Raw genomic sequence first — 9,591 nt, 5'->3', positions numbered from 1 at the left:
TCTGGTCCCTGAATTCCTCCACATGTGTATACCTTCTTTTTTTAAAAGTAGATTTTTATTGATATATTTTGTTTTTATATAAGTAATATTTCCCTTTATATTTTTTCTTCTTCACTTCCCAGTCAACTATTATAATAAATAATTTTTTTGACAAAGAAGAAGAGGAAAACAGTTAAAAATCAATGCATCAAAATATATCAAAATACACAAAATACATAAAAATCTGTTACAAACAGTATTCCACTCTGAAGGACTCTGTACAAAGGAACAGGAGTGGGGTTGGGAAGGGAAGTATTCTATCTCTTCCTAGCAGTCAAACTTAGTCTTTTGATTGTTTTGTGGTTATTCTTTTCCTTTATGTTGTAATCATTGTCTTCCTGGTTCTGCTTACTTTACATCTGTTCGTAGGAGTCTTCCCATGTTTCTCTGTATCACTATGTTCATCTTTACTTACAAGCACGGCAATATTCCAATACATTTATACAGAATTTGTTTTGTCATTCATAACCATTCTCCAATTGATGGGCACCTTCTTTGTTTCTAGTTCTTTAATTGACAATGCTATCCTAATTCCTTGTTACTGCTAGATTTACCTATCCTATTTCTTCTGAATAAGGTATTTCCATCTAGATCCAGGATAATTATGAATTTTGCCTCCACAAACTTACTTGGTTCAGGACCTTTAGTTGCTCTTGCTTGTTGACAAAATTTGAGCCATTTTTTTCTATGGACATTTGAGACCTTGGGTTTTATCATTGTCTTTTTTCTTGGATTTTGTCTCCTGTCAACATCTGGGTGACTCAGATGTCAGTCCTCTTCTTTCTTTGCAATTATTCTCTATGGCATCTAGTTTAGGGATATACATAGTCAGTTCCTCCTTTTCCAATACTTTTTAGTTTAGCTCTTTTGACCAGACTTGTAGGATGCCTGGCAAGTACATTCTTACCAGCCTTTGTTAGGTGTATTGCATCAGTGGCCAGGAATCAGTCTGACCTGTATTTTAAGTTATGGTCTAGAAATCCAAACCCAATTCCCAGACCACGCCTTGTTAGCCATCTCTTCATTTCCCTAATTATCTTTCACCTCCTGCTCAATGGTGAAGAAAATAAAACTTGTTCCTCTGTGACCTTGAATTTCTTGGCCAAGGCTCCTTCTGGCAAAAAATGCCACAGCCTTTGCCTTTAAAGAGTTTATATTCTCCTGGGAGACAATTTTCTTATTACATCCTTTTTTAAAGGTTCACAACAACCCTGTAAAACATATAATCCATTTATTACCTCCATTTTACAGATGAGGAAACTTGAGGCTGATAGAGGTTAAGTGATTTCCTCAAGATCATACAAGTTGGGTCAGAGATGGTATTTACATATACTTCCAGGTCCTTTCTAATGTATACCACACAGCTTTTCATGTTGTTTTCCCCAATAGGATATAAACTCCTTGCATTTCTTTCTTTTTTTCCCTTGTACCTCCAGAATATAACACATAGTAATACATTCTTGTTAATTTATTGATAGGCAAGCCACTAATGCTAAGGTACTAATGATCTGAAGCATGTAGCTAAAAATTCCAGAAACCTTTATTTGTTGACATGAGTATTTTCTCCTCATCTCAGATAGGATGAATTTCTCATCAAATGTAAGCTGGGCATTCATTTACCATGCTCCTTTTCTCAGAACCCAGCTTGGACTTTTCCCCAGTCAGTTGCTCCATGCTGAAGTCTGCATCCTAGTATGACCTCAGGTGATTACAAAGTGTGCTTTGTGGTTGCCTTTCAGGAAATTACTCACGTTCCACTTTCCCTAGCTTCTGATATGCATTGACTCAGGAGACAACTAGAAACAAACTCCTAAATAAAGACATTTGACTACAGACTCTATTCCTCTGAGACCAAGAGATTCTCTTTTCCCCCTTTTTTGCTCCAAGTTTTGCAATAATTTACCTATTGTTTTACAAACACAGCTAACAGTAAAAGGGCATGTGTGAAGAGTATCAATATTCCAACCAGTGCAGTCTTTGTCTTTTGAGTATTTTCCTGATCTGAGCTTTTGGTTGCTGCCTCTCATCAACTTTTTACTTGTGTGACCTTGGGCAAGTCACTTAACTCTTGTGGGCCTCATTTTCCTTACCTGAAAAATGACTATTTTTTGGCAGCTGAATCCTTCATGATCTCGTACGTGTATGTGTATAATTCAGCTGGAGACAGTTCTGAACATTTTTTTAATTGGCATCTTCGGCACCACTTTACTGCTAAACGTTTGAGAAAATTCTGCAAAAACTTCTTTGATTCACAGTCTACTTAGAGGAAAAAGGAAACTAATGGTATTTTGTTAATATGTAATTAAATACAGAGAAAGAAAAACAATCTTTTCCCAGATAAAAAATTTTAAAGTTTAGCTCCTTTTCTGACTTGTTATACATAGACACAAAATGTGAACGTTGAGGAAGAAGAATGGAAGGTTGCTACTGAAGCTGAGATAAGAGAAGGCTGGAGAGAGAAAAAGAAACTAGTTAGTGCCTTTGATGTCTGGTGCTGTTGAAAGGAAAATTCTTCATTTGGGCTTTCACCCTCATTAAGTGAGGCAAACTCAGGATGAAGAGAATTAAAAGCAGCTTATTATAAGTTCATCAAGGTAGCAACTCATTGTCGGGCTGGTCACTGGAGATTAGAGATGGCTTCCAGGTGGGCTAGCTTTTATTGGTAACTTTCATAATAAGATAAAGACAATTCAGATAGGGCCACATCAACAAAAGAGTCTGGGAGTTTGAATTTCACTTCCTCCTCAAGGAGGCAAGTATATGATAATTTCCAGGTACAGATAGGTAAGGGTGACAATGACAAATATTAAGGGACTGGGCTATTCCTCCTACCAATGCTGATGGACAAGCAGGTCTGGGGACAGTGGGTCATTGAGTCAACTTAACTTTCAATAACTCCCCCATTTGATGCTAAATCATATGTATGGAAATGCCTGAACACCAGAAAAAAATGCCGTGTAATAGTTCCCAGACTGTACTCCCTCTAGGAAACACATGGCATCCCCCTTGAATAGTGGATTGTTGACCTCATGATAATGCAGACAATCATATCTGAAATCAAACCTCAGAATAATATCCGATTACGGTCCCATGAGATTTTTATTTCAAATAGCAAGTTTCATTAAACACAGCTTAGGGCTAATTTATTATTTCTCTCATGGTGTTGCAACAATAAAAGTTTACCAGACCTTTAAAAATTTACTCAATAGCTTTTTTTCCCCTTTTCTTTGTCTTCTTCTCCTAAACTCATCCTTGTACAAACATCTACCATTAGAAATCAAGAATATAATTATGTTCTGGAATGCCACATAGATAATGAATATATAATAGTTTATTTAAAACCCTAGAAAAACAACACTGGTCAATTGCTATAAACCTACAGATATCCATCTTTTAAAGTATTGCCTATTAACCCTTTAAAACAAAACTAAATCTTTAAGAACTGGAGTTTGTTAAGACTAAGTTGGTTCAACATATAACTTTAATATATACTATTCCAGGTATAACTTTATAACCTCTACAAGTAATAGGCAAATAAACCTTAGATGAAACTCTATGTTATAAGCAGGCTTTACAATTTCACCACCATTTTGTGCATAGAGTGCTTGTAGCTCATTTATTCCGTAGGAATTCTACAACATAACAAGCTCTTGTACAATTTAAGACCAGATGGTAAGATAAGATTGATAAGAGTCTATGACCAGATGGTTCCAAGAAACCTTGTAAGTTTGCAAATAAGGAGATTTTACAAGATCTTTTCTTTGTACCTTTTCCTGCACAGTAATCAATGATCAATTTCCCTTTTTAAAACATACCTATTAAAATATAAATTTTACATATAAAATATGTAAAATAAAATGTACATATAAAATATGGAACTACTTGATAGGTTTTGACATTATGACAATAACCCTAAATAACTTAATCGACAATCTCATAATTCTCATAAGTAATAGCCAAATATTTTTAGGGAAAACTTCCCCTTAACTACAGGCAAACCTGGAAATTTCCAGTTTCTTAAATTACAGTACTTCAGAATACTACAACATGTGCTCAGCACAGCTGATAAGTTTTTAAACATTCTTTCCACTTTTTTTTTAACAGTTTGGCTCATAATCTGAAAACATTCAGATTACAAAAAAAGTTGCTTTTCTAATAGCATATCTGATACAATAGTTTACCAAATTTCACAATATCGTAAATAATATTATGAACTTGAAATTTAAAACAAGTGGCTTTGATTCAACTGCATTTCCACATCACCTTACCCAGAAAATCATTCTTCTTAACACCATTGGCATCATATACTGATCACATCGAAAACCACGCACGTCATCAAGTATGTAGCAATTATATCTAATTAAAGAAATAATAATAATAATAACAGTCGACATTTATGTAATACTTGCCATATATTAGGCAATCCTGTGATTACTATGATCTCCATTGCTATTATTTCATTTTATTTCACCCTTTTGTTTAAGAGGTGAAGCCACACAGCTAATACATTTCTCAGATTGGATTTTAACTCAGGTTTTTCAGATCTATGCATTTCCCAGTAGCAAATGTATTTCTGCATTGAGTTCTGCTTTACCACAATTATCCTAATGGGGAGCGCACTTGGATTGCATTTTTATTTACTTCAGGACAAATTTCAATCAAATAAAATCCAGATTTATAATCACTGATGGTTAACATTTAAATCAGTTTATCTATTAGCACTTCAAAAAAGGAGAGCCCATTGTCATCAATAAACTCTTTAAAAAAAGACACATGGTGCAGCATTCTCAGCTTCCTATGGCCTTTCCACTATTTTCCCAAAGAGCTGAATGGAGTGTTAGTGCCCAGCCTCACATACTTCTCCCGAGGGTTTCCAGATAAGGATAAGCAACAGCTTCCCATTCCCATCTCCCAGTGCTGGAGCCCAGGAATTTCAAGCTTCATATCACAAAGTATAACCACATAGTTTCTGAATGAGATCAAAACCCTTCCTCACATCTCTCTTTCCAAATCTCCAAAATCTTTTATTCAGACTACACAACTTTCCTTAACTTTCTACTCATTTCCTCTTCTAACTCCCTTAAACATGTCTTGCTTTCTTTTAAACTTAGGTAATCACCCTTCCCTCCCCCCACCCAAAATTAACTGCATCTATCTTGGTTCTTTCACATCCTGATTGGATACTTCCCTTACCAATCGCATCCTAGACTATCCTTCACTCCACTGAATTTCTCCCAGTTTTAGTTGCCTTTCCTCCCTCCTCATATCCCCGTTATCCACAAAGGGGGTTAGACTTAGGCAATGGTAGGGATGAGGTAGGTTGATCCCTCCTCTTAGTGGACCTCTAGGGAATTTCAAATCTCCCTTTTCATTCCTTCTGTATTTTACTCTGTTCAATATTGGAGAGCCCTAGGAGTTGAGTGAAATGAAATATAACTCACCATCAGGCAAATGGCAGGGCTGGGTAGTCACTGTTACATTTGTATTTCCAGACTTTAGCATAGCTGGTTGTTTTTGTTCAGTTGTTCAGTTGTTCAGTCATGTCTGACTCTTCATAACCCCAAGGTCAGTAGCAAGCCAGGCAGGCCCTTCTATTCTCCACTATCTCTTGAAGTCTGTCCAAGTTCATGTTCATTGTTTCCATGATGCTATCTATTCAGCTCATCTTCTGCCACCACTTTTCCTTTTTGCCTTCAATCTTTCCCAGCATCAGGATATTTTCCAATAAGTCCTGTCTTCTCATGAGGCCAAATTATTTAAGCTTCAGCTTCAATATTTGACCTCTCAGTGAATGGCCTGAATTAACTTCTTTCAGTTGTTTGTCCTTTGTTCTTGAAGAGGACCGATGACATCAGGAAGGTGATGTCTTGATTTGCAAGTGAATTGGATTTAAGTGAGGCAGAACTGTGTGAGTTCATGAGCTTCACTCTCTCCTCCAGAGTCATCAGGGTCCAGTGGCAAGACACAAGTCAAGACAACTGGCGATGGCCACAATTTCTTTAAGTATTGAGTGATTCGACCTTCTTGTTGTCAAAGGAACTCTCAAAAGTCTTCTACAACATCACAATTCCAAAGCATTGATTCTACAGCACTCAGTTTCCTTATAGTCCAGCTCTCACAGCCATACATTGCTACTGGGAAAACCAGACTTTTGTTGGCAAGGTGATGTCTCTGCTTTTTAGCATGCTGTCCAGGTTTGCCACAGCTTTCCTTCCATGGGTTAATTTAATTTCATTAAAAGTAAATTGTTCAGTCGTGTCCAGCTCTTTGCAATCTGGTGGACCATATTGTCCATAGAGTTTTCTTAGCAAAGACAATGGAGTGGTTTGCCATTTCCTTCTCCAGAGGATTAAGACAAACAGAGGTTAAGTGACTTGCCCAGGATCACATAGCTAGTAAGTGAGGCCTGATTTGAATTCAGCTCTTCCTGATTCCAGGCCTAGCGTTCTATCCACTGAGCCATCTAGCTGCCTTGCATACTACATTAGTAAGAGCTAATAATAAACACATAGTGACTTAGTGACAATGAAGGATTGAGCTGTTCATTTTCTTTTCAAGTTTCTCCTCCATAGCTCTTATTTACTTTCTAATTCTTTATTCTAGCACTATCATTTAACATATAGTAGCATTTAAACTCTTAAAAAACCTAATCTTGGGATTCCAACTTTTGTTATGACTAAGCTATGATTTTCTTTGAGACTTTGCTTGTATGTGTTTTGGAGTTATTCTCTTCTGGGTTTGTGTTTTGGGAATTCCTGGTATTATAATAGAAAGTGTTTTTGTTTATTCATTCTTCCAGTCTAACTGGAAGATTGTGATTTTGCATTAGGGTGAGACTCCGAACATTTGGTTGAACTCTAAGTGATCTTGTATGGTCTTGGCCTGTCTCACTTGGTTTCCTGCTTCTGGGTCAGGGTGATAGTGCCACATAGCTCATTTCTGCTCCTTGGTTCTGTTTCCAAAATCCCTTCTCTTGGTTTACAGTGTCAGTGCTGTGGTCTCCTATTTCCAGGATCTGGCTCCATAGTCTCTGCTACCCTTGCTCCTTTGTGCAGAAGAATAAAGCAGGGGAAGTTAGTGGTACAGAAACATGGTGGGGAAAGAATCATATCAGTATAGTGAACACTCAGATTGAGGTGAGACTAGAGAGGAAATCCAAAGACCAAAAAAAAGTTTTCTCACCCCAAAAGCTATATTTGGGGAAGAAGAAGGATCAAAAAGAGAGAATTCTTCTGCCTGCTGCTCCCTCGTAGAGAGCAGGCCACTGGGGCAGAGCTGGCGCCACCGTGACCATGAGGCTGCCCAACATCCTGCTCACGAGTATACCAGGGGTTGGAAAGACCACACTAGGTAAAGAACTTGCATCAAGAACAGGACTGACATACATTAATGTGGGCGATTTAGCACAAGAAGGACAGTTATATGATGGCTTTGATGAAGAATATGAATGTCCCATTTTGGATGAGGACAGAGTAGTTGATGAGTTAGAAAATAAAATGAAAGAAGGTGGAGTTATTGTTGACTACCATGCCTGTGACTTCTTCCCTGAATGATGGTTTCACGTTGTTTTTGTGCTTCAAACTGATAATTCTGTATTATATCCTAGACTTGAAAAGGGGATACAGTGTAAAGAAACTACAGGACAATATTCAGTGTGAAATTTTCCAAATTCTTTATGAAAAAGCCATGGCCTCCTACAACCATTAAATAGTACACCGGCTGCCCAGCAATGTACCAGAAGAACTAGAGAATAATTTAGATCAGATAATGAAATGGATTGAGCAGCGGATAAAAGATAACAATTGAACCTTGAGACCAAAGCATGGACTTTCAAGGTTTTCCACATGGTGGTTAAAGTTTTTCTTGATGATTTCTCTTTCCCCATGGAATAGAAATTAAGACAACATACACCAAATTTTACTATCTAGGACTGTGTTGTATAAGTAGCAGATGGACAATATATAAAGTTGAGTTATGACTAAATTTTTTTCTCCATGAGAAAACTGAAAAACCCCAAATACAATGAATTAGATATTAAGGACTTTTTAAGTTTAGGAATATTCAGCATTCTCATTTATTTTGGCTAACTGATAAAGAATAAGCAAATTTGAGAAAATAGGTAGAAATCTTGAATATTTGACATGAAAAAATGAAGGCTAGGAAGAACTGCTGACATAAATAAAAGAGTCTGAGGATAAAGCTATAAACATTACATTAAGTGTTCTATAGGTGGTAAATTGCTGTTTTTTTTAAATCTTGGATGTTGGTTATAAATTAGGATAGTCACAAAGTAAATGGTGAGATCTTTGAGAAAATAGCAATTTTTTTTAGTACAAGAGTTCATTGAGCTCTTTTGTCTATAAAATGACTGCTGATCCTGGCACTGATAGTTGTCTCTGCAGAATAGTAAGCCAATCACATTTTCTACATATGGAAGGGCAATGGCAAAGTCTTCTGTGCACCCATGGAAACTGTAAATACAAATTTATTAGTTGACTAATTTTAGTCTTGCTAAGTTTCATGAAAATTCATGTGATAATGCCTTGCTACCATATAGGTGGTGGTAATTCGATAAAATTTAAAAAAAAAAAAAATATATATATATATATATATATATATATATATGAAATAGAGGATTGGGTAGATGGGCTGATAAAAGAGAACAACAAAAAGAAGGCAGAGGACTGCTTACTTCTTACTTTGCTTCTGTTTTCTCTGCATGGAGGAATGACTGGGACCAGAAAGGCCAAAACAAAAATGGCTAATGGTGAATTGATATTGGGTTAAGCAAAGAAGTAGTAGGGAGCATGTGGCTCCCTTTTGAAGAATTCAGGTGAATTACACATCCTTGGTTATTTTACTGTAAAAACTGCCACATGAGACTGCTGAAATCCTGGCAGTGAAATGTGGAGGGATTGCAGTAAGACAGGTAGGTTCGTGTATATGTTGTTAGTGGAACTGTGAATTGGTCTAACCATTTTGGAAAACAACTTAGAATTATGAAAGGCAAGTGGCTAAACATGCTTTGACCCAAAGATCAAAATGCTGACCCTATACTCTAAGGAAATAACATGCAGAATATATACTAATATATTCATATCAGCACTTTTTGGAGTAGCAAGAACTATAAGGCCAAGTGGACTTCCATCAGTTGGGGAATGGCTAAATAAATTTTGATATGTAAGTGAAATGGAATATTATTGTGCTATAAGAAATGAAAAATAAAAAGAATTCCACGAAACATGGGATGATTCACATGAGCTGATGCAAATTAAATCAAGAAGAATCAGTAAAATAATATATACAATGAATCCAATGATGCGAATGAAAAATAAAATAAAGCTGAATGCAATGCAAGTGTTGTGATTTTTCTTGACCTTGGAGAAGAAATAAGTAAATACACCCTCTTACCTCCGCTGGAGAGTCTGGTCAGTCAATAAGTATTTATTAAGTACGTACTTTGTGCTAGGCACAGTGTTCTGTGCTGTAGTTGGGAGACTCTGGAAAGTTTGGGGCAGCTAGGTGGCAAAGTGGATACAATACCAGGCCTGG

The 9,591-nt window shown here is 36.6% G+C and overlaps 1 pseudogene; it reads left to right on the top strand.

Moving 5' to 3' along the window:
• The first annotated feature begins 7,331 nt into the window (after positions 1–7,331).
• Positions 7,332–7,845, top strand: LOC118854492 (annotated as a pseudogene).
• The last annotated feature ends 1,746 nt before the right edge of the window (positions 7,846–9,591 follow it).

The sequence above is a fragment of the Trichosurus vulpecula genome, chromosome 6, assembly GCF_011100635.1.
Source record: "Trichosurus vulpecula isolate mTriVul1 chromosome 6, mTriVul1.pri, whole genome shotgun sequence".
Lineage (NCBI taxonomy): Eukaryota > Metazoa > Chordata > Mammalia > Diprotodontia > Phalangeridae > Trichosurus > Trichosurus vulpecula.
The sequence above is the reverse complement of the archived record's forward strand: the minus strand, read 5'-3'. Positions and strand labels throughout refer to the sequence as shown.